The following is a 19,177-nucleotide window of genomic DNA, read 5'->3' as shown; positions in this document are numbered from 1 at the left end:
AGGAGTTTAAAAACCCAGGAATCCATGGCCAGAGCGTCGGCAATGCTCTAGTTAGTGATTACTCTCCTGGAAGGAGCCCCTGATGTCTGTCAATTGTTATGGTAGTAGTCGGATATGATCTTTAATAAATTGAAACCATTTTTTTAAGCTTTAAGAACAAGGTTTGACAATGATAAGTTCTACCCATGTGTATCTAATACTGATATGTATCCATGCTCCTTACTCATTTTAATATTGTGTGATTGAACTTGGTAACTTGGTATGCTTGGCTGACTGTACTGTATGATCATAAGTAGTAACTAGATGTTTAAGAATCAGATTCAGATAAGTTTTAGTAATGATACTTAGTTCAACAGATAGAGAGGTCCTATAGGGGAGGACCAAGTCAATGTGAGCTTGAAACTCTGAACAAATAAATACCAAGTCAGGCAGAGTAAAAAGTAAATTTAGATTAAAAAGTTACTATTAAAATACAAACCACACAGCTCTTCAAGGTAGAGTTTGAGAAGCTGCATAATATACCCTCCTGCTACTTTGCCTAAATGGTGAGCAAATAGAAATGTTTCTACCTAAAATGGCAGAAAACACACCATTTTGGAGATGGAAAGGATGGCTAGAGGGGAAATGGAGGAGGCCGTAGTTTTTTAATGACATTTTTTTCCTTGGTGTTTTTTTTTTTCCATTTGCTAACGATTTAGTCAAAGTAGCTCAAAAGTAAATGTCTTTATAATACATGATATTGTAAAGTAATGTAATGGAAAATTTTGGCGCATGCCCGTTTTGAGTAAAAATTTTTGCTTTTTGAGACATTATGCTGTTTTCGCGTCTTTTCAGCTAGTAAGTCGGGACCAGCGGGAGAGCAGATCTCCTGCATGACATATTTAATTTACACCTGCGGATATTATAGCTGACATCTATGCTAACTGGTGTTGATGTGAGTTTGTGCAGCACTGACAACCCAAGTTGCGCCATATTTATTCAGAGCTGTGGGCTTCTTGGAGTATGTTCACATTCAATTTTTTCTTTTCGTCAGAGGTATGCGTTAGGAGAAGTCTCTACGTATACCTCCAACGGAAGGCTGTATAGGCATAGAGTGGGATATATCACCTGAACTCCCCGGGCACAGCGTTACTTTAAGCACTAGGCTCGGAAAGCCCCTGACGTTAGCAATGCTCTGACTGGGGATTCTGCTCCTAGGGAAGCCCCTGACAACACTGTCCATAAATGGACACTGACGTTAGGAGCTTTAAGATGCCAAAATCCTAGGCCAGAACACTGGCATTGCACTGGCTGGGGATTCCACTCCTGGAGGGAGCCCCTGACGTCACTGTCCATATATGGATTCTGCTCCTGGAGGATCCCTTGATGTTACTGTCTGTACATAGACAGTGACATTAGGGGCTTTGTAATGTGAGAATTCCAAGTTGGAGCGTTGGCAGCGCTGTGGCCGGGAATTACGCTTGTAGAGAAAGCCTCTCACTTTACTGTGCATATATGGCTTTAAATATCCATATTTGGCTTTAAACTCTGGAGTCCCCGGCCAGAGCATCGCAAGCACTCACTGGCCGGGAACACCTGACTTGGGAAAGCCCTTGATGTCACTTTCACTAGATGTTAGGAGTTTAAAAACCCAGGAATCCATGGCCAGAGCGTCGGCAATGCTCTAGTTAGTGATTACTCTCCTGGAAGGAGCCCCTGATGTCTGTCAATTGTTATGGTAGTAGTCGGATATGATCTTTAATAAATTGAAACCATTTTTTTAAGCTTTAAGAACAAGGTTTGACAATGATAAGTTCTACCCATGTGTATCTAATACTGATATGTATCCATGCTCCTTACTCATTTTAATATTGTGTGATTGAACTTGGTAACTTGGTATGCTTGGCTGACTGTACTGTATGATCATAAGTAGTAACTAGATGTTTAAGAATCAGATTCAGATAAGTTTTAGTAATGATACTTAGTTCAACAGATAGAGAGGTCCTATAGGGGAGGACCAAGTCAATGTGAGCTTGAAACTCTGAACAAATAAATACCAAGTCAGGCAGAGTAAAAAGTAAATTTAGATTAAAAAGTTACTATTAAAATACAAACCACACAGCTCTTCAAGGTAGAGTTTGAGAAGCTGCATAATATACCCTCCTGCTACTTTGCCTAAATGGTGAGCAAATAGAAATGTTTCTACCTAAAATGGCAGAAAACACACCATTTTGGAGATGGAAAGGATGGCTAGAGGGGAAATGGAGGAGGCCGTAGTTTTTTAATTACATTTTTTTCCTTGGTGTTTTTTTTTTTCCATTTGCTAACGATTTAGTCAAAGTAGCTCAAAAGTAAATGTCTTTATAATACATGATATTGTAAAGTAATGTAATGGAAAATTTTGGCGCATGCCCGTTTTGAGTAAAAATTTTTGCTTTTTGAGACATTATGCTGTTTTCGCGTCTTTTCAGCTAGTAAGTCGGGACCAGCGGGAGAGCAGATCTCCTGCATGACATATTTAATTTACACCTGCGGATATTATAGCTGACATCTATGCTAACTGGTGTTGATGTGAGTTTGTGCAGCACTGACAACCCAAGTTGCGCCATATTTATTCAGAGCTGTGGGCTTCTTGGAGTATGTTCACATTCAATTTTTTCTTTTCGTCAGAGGTATGCGTTAGGAGAAGTCTCTACGTATACCTCCAACGGAAGGCTGTATAGGCATAGAGTGGGATATATCACCTGAACTCCCCGGGCACAGCGTTACTTTAAGCACTAGGCTCGGAAAGCCCCTGACGTTAGCAATGCTCTGACTGGGGATTCTGCTCCTAGGGAAGCCCCTGACAACACTGTCCATAAATGGACACTGACGTTAGGAGCTTTAAGATGCCAAAATCCTAGGCCAGAACACTGGCATTGCACTGGCTGGGGATTCCACTCCTGGAGGGAGCCCCTGACGTCACTGTCCATATATGGATTCTGCTCCTGGAGGATCCCTTGATGTTACTGTCTGTACATAGACAGTGACATTAGGGGCTTTGTAATGTGAGAATTCCAAGTTGGAGCGTTGGCAGCGCTGTGGCCGGGAATTACGCTTGTAGAGAAAGCCTCTCACTTTACTGTGCATATATGGCTTTAAATATCCATATTTGGCTTTAAACTCTGGAGTCCCCGGCCAGAGCATCGCAAGCACTCACTGGCCGGGAACACCTGACTTGGGAAAGCCCTTGATGTCACTTTCACTAGATGTTAGGAGTTTAAAAACCCAGGAATCCATGGCCAGAGCGTCGGCAATGCTCTAGTTAGTGATTACTCTCCTGGAAGGAGCCCCTGATGTCTGTCAATTGTTATGGTAGTAGTCGGATATGATCTTTAATAAATTGAAACCATTTTTTTAAGCTTTAAGAACAAGGTTTGACAATGATAAGTTCTACCCATGTGTATCTAATACTGATATGTATCCATGCTCCTTACTCATTTTAATATTGTGTGATTGAACTTGGTAACTTGGTATGCTTGGCTGACTGTACTGTATGATCATAAGTAGTAACTAGATGTTTAAGAATCAGATTCAGATAAGTTTTAGTAATGATACTTAGTTCAACAGATAGAGAGGTCCTATAGGGGAGGACCAAGTCAATGTGAGCTTGAAACTCTGAACAAATAAATACCAAGTCAGGCAGAGTAAAAAGTAAATTTTGATTAAAAAGTTACTATTAAAATACAAACCACACAGCTCTTCAAGGTAGAGTTTGAGAAGCTGCATAATATACCCTCCTGCTACTTTGCCTAAATGGTGAGCAAATAGAAATGTTTCTACCTAAAATGGCAGAAAACACACCATTTTGGAGATGGAAAGGATGGCTAGAGGGGAAATGGAGGAGGCCGTAGTTTTTTAATTACATTTTTTTCCTTGGTGTTTTTTTTTTTCCATTTGCTAACGATTTAGTCAAAGTAGCTCAAAAGTAAATGTCTTTATAATACATGATATTGTAAAGTAATGTAATGGAAAATTTTGGCGCATGCCCGTTTTGAGTAAAAATTTTTGCTTTTTGAGACATTATGCTGTTTTCGCGTCTTTTCAGCTAGTAAGTCGGGACCAGCGGGAGAGCAGATCTCCTGCATGACATATTTAATTTACACCTGCGGATATTATAGCTGACATCTATGCTAACTGGTGTTGATGTCAGTTTGTGCAGCACTGACAACCCAAGTTGCGCCATATTTATTCAGAGCTGTGGGCTTCTTGGAGTATGTTCACATTCAATTTTTTCTTTTCGTCAGAGGTATGCGTTGAGAGAAGTCTCTACGTATACCTCCAACGGAAGGCTGTATAGGCATAGAGTGGGATATATCACCTGAACTCCCCGGGCACAGCGTTACTTTAAGCACTAGGCTCGGAAAGCCCCTGACGTTAGCAACGCTCTGACTGGGGATTCTGCTCCTAGGGAAGCCCCTGACAACACTGTCCATAAATGGACACTGACGTTAGGAGCTTTAAGATGCCAAAATCCTAGGCCAGAACACTGGCATTGCACTGGCTGGGGATTCCACTCCTGGAGGGAGCCCCTGACGTCACTGTCCATATATGGATTCTGCTCCTGGAGGATACCTTGATGTTACTGTCTGTACATAGACAGTGACATTAGGGGCTTTGTAATGTGAGAATTCCAAGTCGGAGCGTTGGCAGCGCTGTGGCCGGGAATTACGCTTGTAGAGAAAGCCTCTCACTTTACTGTGCATATATGGCTTTAAATATCCATATTTGGCTTTAAACTCTGGAGTCCCCGGCCAGAGCATCGCAAGCACTCACTGGCCGGGAACACCTGACTTGGGAAAGCCCTTGATGTCACTTTCACTATATGGACAGTGATGTTAGGAGTTTAAAAACCCAGGAATCCATGGCCAGAGCGTCGGCAATGCTCTAGTTAGTGATTACTCTCCTGGAAGGAGCCCCTGATGTCTGTCAATTGTTATGGTAGTAGTCGGATATGATCTTTAATAAATTGAAACCATTTTTTTAAGCTTTAAGAACAAGGTTTGACAATGATAAGTTCTACCCATGTGTATCTAATGCTGATATGTATCCATGCTCCTTACTCATTTTAATATTGTGTGATTGAACTTGGTAACTTGGTATGCTTGGCTGACTGTACTGTATGATCAGAAGTAGTAACTAGATGTTTAAGAATCAGATTCAGATAAGTTTTAGTAATGATACTTAGTTCAACAGATAGAGAGGTCCTATAGGGGAGGACCAAGTCAATGTGAGCTTGAAACTCTGAACAAATAAATACAAAGTCAGGCAGAGTAAAAAGTAAATTTAGATTAAAAAGTTACTATTAAAATAAAAACCACACAGCTCTTCAAGGTAGAGTTTGAGAAGCTGCATAATATACCCTCCTGCTACTTTGCCTAAATGGTGAGCAAATATAAATTTTTCTACCTAAAATGGCAGTAAACACACCATTTTGGAGATGGAAAGGACGGCTAGAGGGGAAATGGAGGAGGCCGTAGTTTTTTAATTACATTTTTTTCCTTGGTATTTTTTTTTTTCCATTTGCTAACGATTTAGTCAAAGTAGCTCAAAAGTTAATGTCTTTATAATACATGATATTGTAATGTAATGTAATGGGAAATTTTGGCGCATGCCCGTTTTGAGTAAAAATTTTAGCTTTTTGAGACATTATGCTGTTTTCGCGTCTTTTCAGCTAGTAAGTCGGGACCAGCGGGAGAGCAGATCTCCTGCATGACATATTTAATTTACACCTGCGGATATTATAGCTGACATCTATGCTAACTGGTGTTGATGTGAGTTTGTGCAGCACTGACAACCCAAGTTGCGCCATATTTATTCAGAGCTGTGGGCTTCTTGGAGTATGTTCACATTCAATTTTTTCTTTTCGTCAGAGGTATGCGTTAGGAGAAGTCTCTACGTATACCTCCAACGGAAGGCTGTATAGGCATAGAGTGGGATATATCACCTGAACTCCCCGGGCACAGCGTTACTTTAAGCACTAGGCTCGGAAAGCCCCTGACGTTAGCAATGCTCTGACTGGGGATTCTGCTCCTAGGGAAGCCCCTGACAACACTGTCCATAAATGGACACTGACGTTAGGAGCTTTAAGATGCCAAAATCCTAGGCCAGAACACTGGCATTGCACTGGCTGGGGATTCCACTCCTGGAGGGAGCCCCTGACGTCACTGTCCATATATGGATTCTGCTCCTGGAGGATCCCTTGATGTTACTGTCTGTACATAGACAGTGACATTAGGGGCTTTGTAATGTGAGAATTCCAAGTTGGAGCGTTGGCAGCGCTGTGGCCGGGAATTACGCTTGTAGAGAAAGCCTCTCACTTTACTGTGCATATATGGCTTTAAATATCCATATTTGGCTTTAAACTCTGGAGTCCCCGGCCAGAGCATCGCAAGCACTCACTGGCCGGGAACACCTGACTTGGGAAAGCCCTTGATGTCACTTTCACTAGATGTTAGGAGTTTAAAAACCCAGGAATCCATGGCCAGAGCGTCGGCAATGCTCTAGTTAGTGATTACTCTCCTGGAAGGAGCCCCTGATGTCTGTCAATTGTTATGGTAGTAGTCGGATATGATCTTTAATAAATTGAAACCATTTTTTTAAGCTTTAAGAACAAGGTTTGACAATGATAAGTTCTACCCATGTGTATCTAATACTGATATGTATCCATGCTCCTTACTCATTTTAATATTGTGTGATTGAACTTGGTAACTTGGTATGCTTGGCTGACTGTACTGTATGATCAGAAGTAGTAACTAGATGTTTAAGAATCAGATTCAGATAAGTTTTAGTAATGATACTTAGTTTAACAGATAGAGAGGTCCTATAGGGGAGGACCAAGTCAATGTGAGCTTGAAACTCTGAACAAATAAATACCAAGTCAGGCAGAGTAAAAAGTAAATTTAGATTAAAAAGTTACTATTAAAATACAAACCACACAGCTCTTCAAGGTAGAGTTTGAGAAGCTGCATAATATACCCTCCTGCTACTTTGCCTAAATAGTGAGCAAATAGAAATTTTTCTACCTAAAATGGCAGAAAACACACCATTTTGGAGATGGAAAGGACGGCTAGAGGGGAAATGGAGGAGGCCGTAGTTTTTTAATTAAATTTTTTTCCTTGGTGTTTTTTTTTTCCATTTGCTAACGATTTAGTCAAAGTAGCTCAAAAGTAAATGTCTTTATAATACATGATATTGTAAAGTAATGTAATGGAAAATTTTGGCGCATGCCCGTTTTGAGTAAAAATTTTAGCTTTTTGAGACATTATGCTGTTTTCGCGTCTTTTCAGCTAGTAAGTCGGGACCAGCGGGAGAGCAGATCTCCTGCATGACATATTTAATTTACACCTGCGGATATTATAGCTGACATCTATGCTAACTGGTGTTGATGTCAGTTTGTGCAGCACTGACAACCCAAGTTGCGCCATATTTATTCAGAGCTGTGGGCTTCTTGGAGTATGTTCACATTCAATTTTTTATTTTCGTCAGAGGTATGCGTTGGGAGAAGTCTCTACGTATACCTCCAACGGAAGGCTGTATAGGCATAGAGTGGGATATATCACCTGAACTCCCCGGGCACAGCGTTACTTTAAGCACTAGGCTCGGAAAGCCGCTGACGTTAGCAATGCTCTGACTGGGGATTCTGCTCCTAGGGAAGCCCCTGACAACACTGTCCATAAATGGACACTGACGTTAGGAGCTTTAAGATGCCAAAATCCTAGGCCAGAACACTGGCATTGCACTGGCTGGGGATTCCACTCCTGAAGGGAGCCCCTGACGTCACTGTCCATATATGGATTCTGCTCCTGGAGGATCCCTTGATGTTACTGTCTGTACATAGACAGTGACATTAGGGGCTTTGTAATGTGAGAATTCCAAGTCGGAGCGTTGGCAGCGCTGTGGCCGGGAATTACGCTTGTAGAGAAAGCCTCTCACTTTACTGTGCATATATGGCTTTAAATATCCATATTTGGCTTTAAACTCTGGAGTCCCCGGCCAGAGCATCACAAGCACTCACTGGCCGGGAACACCTGACTTGGGAAAGCCCTTGATGTCACTTTCACTATATGGACAGTGATGTTAGGAGTTTAAAAACCCAGGAATCCATGGCCAGAGCGTCGGCAATGCTCTAGTTAGTGATTACTCTCCTGGAAGGAGCCCCTGATGTCTGTCAATTGTTATGGTAGTAGTCGGATATGATCTTTAATAAACTGAAACCATTTTTTTAAGCTTTAAGAACAAGGTTTGACAATGATAAGTTCTACCCATGTGTATCTAATGCTGATATGTATCCATGCTCCTTACTCATTTTAATATTGTGTGATTGAACTTGGTAACTTGGTATGCTTGGCTGACTGTACTGTATGATCATAAGTAGTAACTAGATGTTTAAGAATCAGATTCAGATAAGTTTTAGTAATGATACTTAGTTCAACAGATAGAGAGGTCCTATAGGGGAGGACCAAGTCAATGTGAGCTTGAAACTCTGAACAAATAAATACCAAGTCAGGCAGAGTAAAAAGTAAATTTAGATTAAAAAGTTACTATTAAAATACAAACCACACAGCTCTTCAAGGTAGAGTTTGAGAAGCTGCATAATATACCCTCCTGCTACTTTGCCTAAATGGTGAGCAAATAGAAATGTTTCTACCTAAAATGGCAGAAAACACACCATTTTGGAGATGGAAAGGATGGCTAGAGGGGAAATGGAGGAGGCCGTAGTTTTTTAATTACATTTTTTTCCTTGGTGTTTTTTTTTTTCCATTTGCTAACGATTTAGTCAAAGTAGCTCAAAAGTAAATGTCTTTATAATAAATGATATTGTAAAGTAATGTAATGGAAAATTTTGGCGCATGCCCGTTTTGAGTAAAAATTTTTGCTTTTTGAGACATTATGCTGTTTTCGCGTCTTTTCAGCTAGTAAGTCGGGACCAGCGGGAGAGCAGATCTCCTGCATGACATATTTAATTTACACCTGCGGATATTATAGCTGACATCTATGCTAACTGGTGTTGATGTCAGTTTGTGCAGCACTGACAACCCAAGTTGCGCCATATTTATTCAGAGCTGTGGGCTTCTTGGAGTATGTTCACATTCAAATTTTTTCTTTTCGTCAGAGGTATGCGTTGAGAGAAGTCTCTACGTATACCTCCAACGGAAGGCTGTATAGGCATAGAGTGGGATATATCACCTGAACTCCCCGGGCACAGCGTTACTTTAAGCACTAGGCTCGGAAAGCCCCTGACGTTAGCAACGCTCTGACTGGGGATTCTGCTCCTAGGGAAGCCCCTGACAACACTGTCCATAAATGGACACTGACGTTAGGAGCTTTAAGATGCCAAAATCCTAGGCCAGAACACTGGCATTGCACTGGCTGGGGATTCCACTCCTGGAGGGAGCCCCTGACGTCACTGTCCATATATGGATTCTGCTCCTGGAGGATACCTTGATGTTACTGTCTGTACATAGACAGTGACATTAGGGGCTTTGTAATGTGAGAATTCCAAGTCGGAGCGTTGGCAGCGCTGTGGCCGGGAATTACGCTTGTAGAGAAAGCCTCTCACTTTACTGTGCATATATGGCTTTAAATATCCATATTTGGCTTTAAACTCTGGAGTCCCCGGCCAGAGCATCGCAAGCACTCACTGGCCGGGAACACCTGACTTGGGAAAGCCCTTGATGTCACTTTCACTATATGGACAGTGATGTTAGGAGTTTAAAAACCCAGGAATCCATGGCCAGAGCGTCGGCAATGCTCTAGTTAGTGATTACTCTCCTGGAAGGAGCCCCTGATGTCTGTCAATTGTTATGGTAGTAGTCGGATATGATCTTTAATAAATTGAAACCATTTTTTTAAGCTTTAAGAACAAGGTTTGACAATGATAAGTTCTACCCATGTGTATCTAATGCTGATATGTATCCATGCTCCTTACTCATTTTAATATTGTGTGATTGAACTTGGTAACTTGGTATGCTTGGCTGACTGTACTGTATGATCAGAAGTAGTAACTAGATGTTTAAGAATCAGATTCAGATAAGTTTTAGTAATGATACTTAGTTTAACAGATAGAGAGGTCCTATAGGGGAGGACCAAGTCAATGTGAGCTTGAAACTCTGAACAAATAAATACAAAGTCAGGCAGAGTAAAAAGTAAATTTAGATTAAAAAGTTACTATTAAAATAAAAACCACACAGCTCTTCAAGGTAGAGTTTGAGAAGCTGCATAATATACCCTCCTGCTACTTTGCCTAAATGGTGAGCAAATATAAATTTTTCTACCTAAAATGGCAGTAAACACACCATTTTGGAGATGGAAAGGACGGCTAGAGGGGAAATGGAGGAGGCCGTAGTTTTTTAATTACATTTTTTTCCTTGGTATTTTTTTTTTCCATTTGCTAACGATTTCGTCAAAGTAGCTCAAAAGTTAATGTCTTTATAATACATGATATTGTAATGTAATGTAATGGGAAATTTTGGCGCATGCCCGTTTTGAGTAAAAATTTTAGCTTTTTGAGACATTATGCTGTTTTCGCGTCTTTTCAGCTAGTAAGTCGGGACCAGCGGGAGAGCAGATCTCCTGCATGACATATTTAATTTACACCTGCGGATATTATAGCTGACATCTATGCTAACTGGTGTTGATGTCAGTTTGTGCAGCACTGACAACCCAAGTTGCGCCATATTTATTCAGAGCTGTGGGCTTCTTGGAGTATGTTCACATTCAATTTTTTCTTTTCGTCAGAGGTATGCGTTAGGAGAAGTCTCTACGTATACCTCCAACGGAAGGCTGTATAGGCATAGAGTGGGATATATCACCTGAACTCCCCGGGCACAGCGTTACTTTAAGCACTAGGCTCGGAAAGCCCCTGACGTTAGCAATGCTCTGACTGGGGATTCTGCTCCTAGGGAAGCCCCTGACAACACTGTCCATAAATGGACACTGACGTTAGGAGCTTTAAGATGCCAAAATCCTAGGCCAGAACACTGGCATTGCACTGGCTGGGGATTCCACTCCTGGAGGGAGCCCCTGACGTCACTGTCCATATATGGATTCTGCTCCTGGAGGATCCCTTGATGTTACTGTCTGTACATAGACAGTGACATTAGGGGCTTTGTAATGTGAGAATTCCAAGTCGGAGCGTTGGCAGCGCTGTGGCCGGGAATTACGCTTGTAGAGAAAGCCTCTCACTTTACTGTGCATATATGGCTTTAAATATCCATATTTGGCTTTAAACTCTGGAGTCCCCGGCCAGAGCATCGCAAGCACTCACTGGCCGGGAACACCTGACTTGGGAAAGCCCTTGATGTCACTTTCACTATATGGACAGTGATGTTAGGAGTTTAAAAACCCAGGAATCCATGGCCAGAGCGTCGGCAATGCTCTAGTTAGTGATTACTCTCCTGGAAGGAGCCCCTGATGTCTGTCAATTGTTATGGTAGTAGTCGGATATGATCTTTAATAAACTGAAACCATTTTTTTAAGCTTTAAGAACAAGGTTTGACAATGATAAGTTCTACCCATGTGTATCTAATGCTGATATGTATCCATGCTCCTTACTCATTTTAATATTGTGTGATTGAACTTGGTAACTTGGTATGCTTGGCTGACTGTACTGTATGATCATAAGTAGTAACTAGATGTTTAAGAATCAGATTCAGATAAGTTTTAGTAATGATACTTAGTTCAACATATAGAGAGGTCCTATAGGGGAGGACCAAGTCAATGTGAGCTTGAAACTCTGAACAAATAAATACCAAGTCAGGCAGAGTAAAAAGTAAATTTAGATTAAAAAGTTACTATTAAAATACAAACCACACAGCTCTTCAAGGTAGAGTTTGAGAAGCTGCATAATATACCCTCCTGCTACTTTGCCTAAATGGTGAGCAAATAGAAATGTTTCTACCTAAAATGGCAGAAAACACACCATTTTGGAGATGGAAAGGATGGCTAGAGGGGAAATGGAGGAGGCCGTAGTTTTTTAATTACATTTTTTTCCTTGGTGTTTTTTTTTTTCCATTTGCTAACGATTTAGTCAAAGTAGCTCAAAAGTAAATGTCTTTATAATACATGATATTGTAAAGTAATGTAATGGAAAATTTTGGCGCATGCCCGTTTTGAGTAAAAATTTTAGCTTTTTGAGACATTATGCTGTTTTCGCGTCTTTTCAGCTAGTAAGTCGGGACCAGCGGGAGAGCAGATCTCCTGCATGACATATTTAATTTACACCTGCGGATATTATAGCTGACATCTATGCTAACTGGTGTTGATGTCAGTTTGTGCAGCACTGACAACCCAAGTTGCGCCATATTTATTCAGAGCTGTGGGCTTCTTGGAGTATGTTCACATTCAATTTTTTATTTTCGTCAGAGGTATGCGTTGGGAGAAGTCTCTACGTATACCTCCAACGGAAGGCTGTATAGGCATAGAGTGGGATATATCACCTGAACTCCCCGGGCACAGCGTTACTTTAAGCACTAGGCTCGGAAAGCCGCTGACGTTAGCAATGCTCTGACTGGGGATTCTGCTCCTAGGGAAGCCCCTGACAACACTGTCCATAAATGGACACTGACGTTAGGAGCTTTAAGATGCCAAAATCCTAGGCCAGAACACTGGCATTGCACTGGCTGGGGATTCCACTCCTGAAGGGAGCCCCTGACGTCACTGTCCATATATGGATTCTGCTCCTGGAGGATCCCTTGATGTTACTGTCTGTACATAGACAGTGACATTAGGGGCTTTGTAATGTGAGAATTCCAAGTCGGAGCGTTGGCAGCGCTGTGGCCGGGAATTACGCTTGTAGAGAAAGCCTCTCACTTTACTGTGCATATATGGCTTTAAATATCCATATTTGGCTTTAAACTCTGGAGTCCCCGGCCAGAGCATCACAAGCACTCACTGGCCGGGAACACCTGACTTGGGAAAGCCCTTGATGTCACTTTCACTATATGGACAGTGATGTTAGGAGTTTAAAAACCCAGGAATCCATGGCCAGAGCGTCGGCAATGCTCTAGTTAGTGATTACTCTCCTGGAAGGAGCCCCTGATGTCTGTCAATTGTTATGGTAGTAGTCGGATATGATCTTTAATAAACTGAAACCATTTTTTTAAGCTTTAAGAACAAGGTTTGACAATGATAAGTTCTACCCATGTGTATCTAATGCTGATATGTATCCATGCTCCTTACTCATTTTAATATTGTGTGATTGAACTTGGTAACTTGGTATGCTTGGCTGACTGTACTGTATGATCATAAGTAGTAACTAGATGTTTAAGAATCAGATTCAGATAAGTTTTAGTAATGATACTTAGTTCAACAGATAGAGAGGTCCTATAGGGGAGGACCAAGTCAATGTGAGCTTGAAACTCTGAACAAATAAATACCAAGTCAGGCAGAGTAAAAAGTAAATTTAGATTAAAAAGTTACTATTAAAATACAAACCACACAGCTCTTCAAGGTAGAGTTTGAGAAGCTGCATAATATACCCTCCTGCTACTTTGCCTAAATGGTGAGCAAATAGAAATGTTTCTACCTAAAATGGCAGAAAACACACCATTTTGGAGATGGAAAGGATGGCTAGAGGGGAAATGGAGGAGGCCGTAGTTTTTTAATTACATTTTTTTCCTTGGTGTTTTTTTTTTTCCATTTGCTAACGATTTAGTCAAAGTAGCTCAAAAGTAAATGTCTTTATAATAAATGATATTGTAAAGTAATGTAATGGAAAATTTTGGCGCATGCCCGTTTTGAGTAAAAATTTTTGCTTTTTGAGACATTATGCTGTTTTCGCGTCTTTTCAGCTAGTAAGTCGGGACCAGCGGGAGAGCAGATCTCCTGCATGACATATTTAATTTACACCTGCGGATATTATAGCTGACATCTATGCTAACTGGTGTTGATGTCAGTTTGTGCAGCACTGACAACCCAAGTTGCGCCATATTTATTCAGAGCTGTGGGCTTCTTGGAGTATGTTCACATTCAAATTTTTTCTTTTCGTCAGAGGTATGCGTTGAGAGAAGTCTCTACGTATACCTCCAACGGAAGGCTGTATAGGCATAGAGTGGGATATATCACCTGAACTCCCCGGGCACAGCGTTACTTTAAGCACTAGGCTCGGAAAGCCCCTGACGTTAGCAACGCTCTGACTGGGGATTCTGCTCCTAGGGAAGCCCCTGACAACACTGTCCATAAATGGACACTGACGTTAGGAGCTTTAAGATGCCAAAATCCTAGGCCAGAACACTGGCATTGCACTGGCTGGGGATTCCACTCCTGGAGGGAGCCCCTGACGTCACTGTCCATATATGGATTCTGCTCCTGGAGGATACCTTGATGTTACTGTCTGTACATAGACAGTGACATTAGGGGCTTTGTAATGTGAGAATTCCAAGTCGGAGCGTTGGCAGCGCTGTGGCCGGGAATTACGCTTGTAGAGAAAGCCTCTCACTTTACTGTGCATATATGGCTTTAAATATCCATATTTGGCTTTAAACTCTGGAGTCCCCGGCCAGAGCATCGCAAGCACTCACTGGCCGGGAACACCTGACTTGGGAAAGCCCTTGATGTCACTTTCACTATATGGACAGTGATGTTAGGAGTTTAAAAACCCAGGAATCCATGGCCAGAGCGTCGGCAATGCTCTAGTTAGTGATTACTCTCCTGGAAGGAGCCCCTGATGTCTGTCAATTGTTATGGTAGTAGTCGGATATGATCTTTAATAAATTGAAACCATTTTTTTAAGCTTTAAGAACAAGGTTTGACAATGATAAGTTCTACCCATGTGTATCTAATGCTGATATGTATCCATGCTCCTTACTCATTTTAATATTGTGTGATTGAACTTGGTAACTTGGTATGCTTGGCTGACTGTACTGTATGATCAGAAGTAGTAACTAGATGTTTAAGAATCAGATTCAGATAAGTTTTAGTAATGATACTTAGTTCAACAGATAGAGAGGTCCTATAGGGGAGGACCAAGTCAATGTGAGCTTGAAACTCTGAACAAATAAATACAAAGTCAGGCAGAGTAAAAAGTAAATTTAGATTAAAAAGTTACTATTAAAATAAAAACCACACAGCTCTTCAAGGTAGAGTTTGAGAAGCTGCATAATATACCCTCCTGCTACTTTGCCTAAATGGTGAGCAAATATAAATTTTTCTACCTAAAATGGCAGTAAACACACCATTTTGGAGATGGAAAGGACGGCTAGAGGGGAAATGGAGGAGGCCGTAGTTTTTTAATTACATTTTTTTCCTTGGTATTTTTTTTTTTCCATTTGCTAACGATTTCGTCAAAGTAGCTCAAAAGTTAATGTCTTTATAATACATGATATTGTAATGTAATGTAATGGGAAATTTTGGCGCATGCCCGTTTTGAGTAAAAATTTTAGCTTTTTGAGACATTATGCTGTTTTCGCGTCTTTTCAGCTAGTAAGTCGGGACCAGCGGGAGAGCAGATCTCCTGCATGACATATTTAATTTACACCTGCGGATATTATAGCTGACATCTATGCTAACTGGTGTTGATGTCAGTTTGTGCAGCACTGACAACCCAAGTTGCGCCATATTTATTCAGAGCTGTGGGCTTCTTGGAGTATGTTCACATTCAATTTTTTCTTTTCGTCAGAGGTATGCGTTAGGAGAAGTCTCTACGTATACCTCCAACGGAAGGCTGTATAGGCATAGAGTGGGATATATCACCTGAACTCCCCGGGCACAGCGTTACTTTAAGCACTAGGCTCGGAAAGCCCCTGACGTTAGCAATGCTCTGACTGGGGATTCTGCTCCTAGGGAAGCCCCTGACAACACTGTCCATAAATGGACACTGACGTTAGGAGCTTTAAGATGCCAAAATCCTAGGCCAGAACACTGGCATTGCACTGGCTGGGGATTCCACTCCTGGAGGGAGCCCCTGACGTCACTGTCCATATATGGATTCTGCTCCTGGAGGATCCCTTGATGTTACTGTCTGTACATAGACAGTGACATTAGGGGCTTTGTAATGTGAGAATTCCAAGTCGGAGCGTTGGCAGCGCTGTGGCCGGGAATTACGCTTGTAGAGAAAGCCTCTCACTTTACTGTGCATATATGGCTTTAAATATCCATATTTGGCTTTAAACTCTGGAGTCCCCGGCCAGAGCATCGCAAGCACTCACTGGCCGGGAACACCTGACTTGGGAAAGCCCTTGATGTCACTTTCACTATATGGACAGTGATGTTAGGAGTTTAAAAACCCAGGAATCCATGGCCAGAGCGTCGGCAATGCTCTAGTTAGTGATTACTCTCCTGGAAGGAGCCCCTGATGTCTGTCAATTGTTATGGTAGTAGTCGGATATGATCTTTAATAAACTGAAACCATTTTTTTAAGCTTTAAGAACAAGGTTTGACAATGATAAGTTCTACCCATGTGTATCTAATGCTGATATGTATCCATGCTCCTTACTCATTTTAATATTGTGTGATTGAACTTGGTAACTTGGTATGCTTGGCTGACTGTACTGTATGATCATAAGTAGTAACTAGATGTTTAAGAATCAGATTCAGATAAGTTTTAGTAATGATACTTAGTTCAACATATAGAGAGGTCCTATAGGGGAGGACCAAGTCAATGTGAGCTTGAAACTCTGAACAAATAAATACCAAGTCAGGCAGAGTAAAAAGTAAATTTAGATTAAAAAGTTACTATTAAAATACAAACCACACAGCTCTTCAAGGTAGAGTTTGAGAAGCTGCATAATATACCCTCCTGCTACTTTGCCTAAATGGTGAGCAAATAGAAATGTTTCTACCTAAAATGGCAGAAAACACACCATTTTGGAGATGGAAAGGATGGCTAGAGGGGAAATGGAGGAGGCCGTAGTTTTTTAATTACATTTTTTTCCTTGGTGTTTTTTTTTTTCCATTTGCTAACGATTTAGTCAAAGTAGCTCAAAAGTAAATGTCTTTATAATACATGATATTGTAAAGTAATGTAATGGAAAATTTTGGCGCATGCCCGTTTTGAGTAAAAATTTTTGCTTTTTGAGACATTATGCTGTTTTCGCGTCTTTTCAGCTAGTAAGTCGGGACCAGCGGGAGAGCAGATCTCCTGCATGACATATTTAATTTACACCTGCGGATATTATAGCTGACATCTATGCTAACTGGTGTTGATGTCAGTTTGTGCAGCACTGACAACCCAAGTTGCGCCATATTTATTCAGAGCTGTGGGCTTCTTGGAGTATGTTCACATTCAATTTTTTCTTTTCGTCAGAGGTATGCGTTGAGAGAAGTCTCTACGTATACCTCCAACGGAAGGCTGTATAGGCATAGAGTGGGATATATCACCTGAACTCCCCGGGCACAGCGTTACTTTAAGCACTAGGCTCGGAAAGCCCCTGACGTTAGCAACGCTCTGACTGGGGATTCTGCTCCTAGGGAAGCCCCTGACAACACTGTCCATAAATGGACACTGACGTTAGGAGCTTTAAGATGCCAAAATCCTAGGCCAGAACACTGGCATTGCACTGGCTGGGGATTCCACTCCTGGAGGGAGCCCCTGACGTCACTGTCCATATATGGATTCTGCTCCTGGAGGATACCTTGATGTTACTGTCTGTACATAGACAGTGACATTAGGGGCTTTGTAATGTGAGAATTCCAAGTCGGAGCGTTGGCAGCGCTGTGGCCGGGAATTACGCTTGTAGAGAAAGCCTCTCACTTTACTGTGCATATATGGCTTTAAATATCCATATTTGGCTTTAAACTCTGGAGTCCCCGGCCAGAGCATCGCAAGCACTCACTGGCCGGGAACACCTGACTTGGGAAAGCCCTTGATGTCACTTTCACTATATGGACAGTGATGTTAGGAGTTTAAAAACCCAGGAATCCATGGCCAGAGCGTCGGCAATGCTCTAGTTAGTGATTACTCTCCTGGAAGGAGCCCCTGATGTCTGTCAATTGTTATGGTAGTAGTCGGATATGATCTTTAATAAATTGAAACCATTTTTTTAAGCTTTAAGAACAAGGTTTGACAATGATAAGTTCTACCCATGTGTATCTAATGCTGATATGTATCCATGCTCCTTACTCATTTTAATATTGTGTGATTGAACTTGGTAACTTGGTATGCTTGGCTGACTGTACTGTATGATCAGAAGTAGTAACTAGATGTTTAAGAATCAGATTCAGTTAAGTTTTAGTAATGATACTTAGTTCAACAGATAGAGAGGTCCTATAGGGGAGGACCAAGTCAATGTGAGCTTGAAACTCTGAACAAATAAATACAAAGTCAGGCAGAGTAAAAAGTAAATTTAGATTAAAAAGTTACTATTAAAATAAAAACCACACAGCTCTTCAAGGTAGAGTTTGAGAAGCTGCATAATATACCCTCCTGCTACTTTGCCTAAATGGTGAGCAAATAGAAATGTTTCTACCTAAAATGGCAGAAAACACACCATTCTGGAGATGGAAAGGACGGCTAGAGGGGAAATGGAGGAGGCCGTAGTTTTTTAATAATTTTTTTTTCCTTGGTGTTTTGTTTTTTTCCATTTGCTAACGATTTAGTCAAAGTAGCTCAAAAGTAAATGTCTTTATAATACATGATATTGTAAAGTAATGTAATGGGAAATTTTGGCGCATGCCCGTTTTGAGTAAAAATTTTAGCTTTTTGAGACATTATGCTGTTTTCGCGTTTTTTCAGTTAGTAAGTCGGGACCAGCGGGAGAGCAGATCTCCTGCATGACATATTTAATTTACACCTGCGGATATTATAGCTGACATCTATGCTAACTGGTGTAGATGTCAGTTTGTGCAGCACTGACAACCCAAGTTGCGCCATATTTATTCAGAGCTGTGGGCTTCTTGGAGTATGTTCACATTCAATTTTTTCTTTTCGTCAGAGGTATGCGTTGGGAGAAGTCTCTACGTATACCTCCAACGGAAGGCTGTATAGGCATAGAGTGGGATATATCACCTGAACTCTCCGGGCACAGCGTTACTTTAAGCACTAGGCTCGGAAAGCCCCTGACGTTAGCAACGCTCTGACTGGGGATTCTGCTCCTAGGGAAGCCCCTGACAACACTGTCCATAAATGGACACTGACGTTAGGAGCTTTAAGATGCCAAAATCCTAGGCCAGAACACTGGCATTGCACTGGCTGGGGATTCCACTCCTGGAGGGAGCCCCT

Source organism: Rhinoderma darwinii, unplaced genomic scaffold (genome assembly GCF_050947455.1).
Source record: "Rhinoderma darwinii isolate aRhiDar2 unplaced genomic scaffold, aRhiDar2.hap1 Scaffold_106, whole genome shotgun sequence".
Taxonomy (NCBI): Eukaryota; Metazoa; Chordata; class Amphibia; order Anura; family Rhinodermatidae; genus Rhinoderma; species Rhinoderma darwinii.
This window is presented reverse-complemented; position numbering follows the sequence as displayed.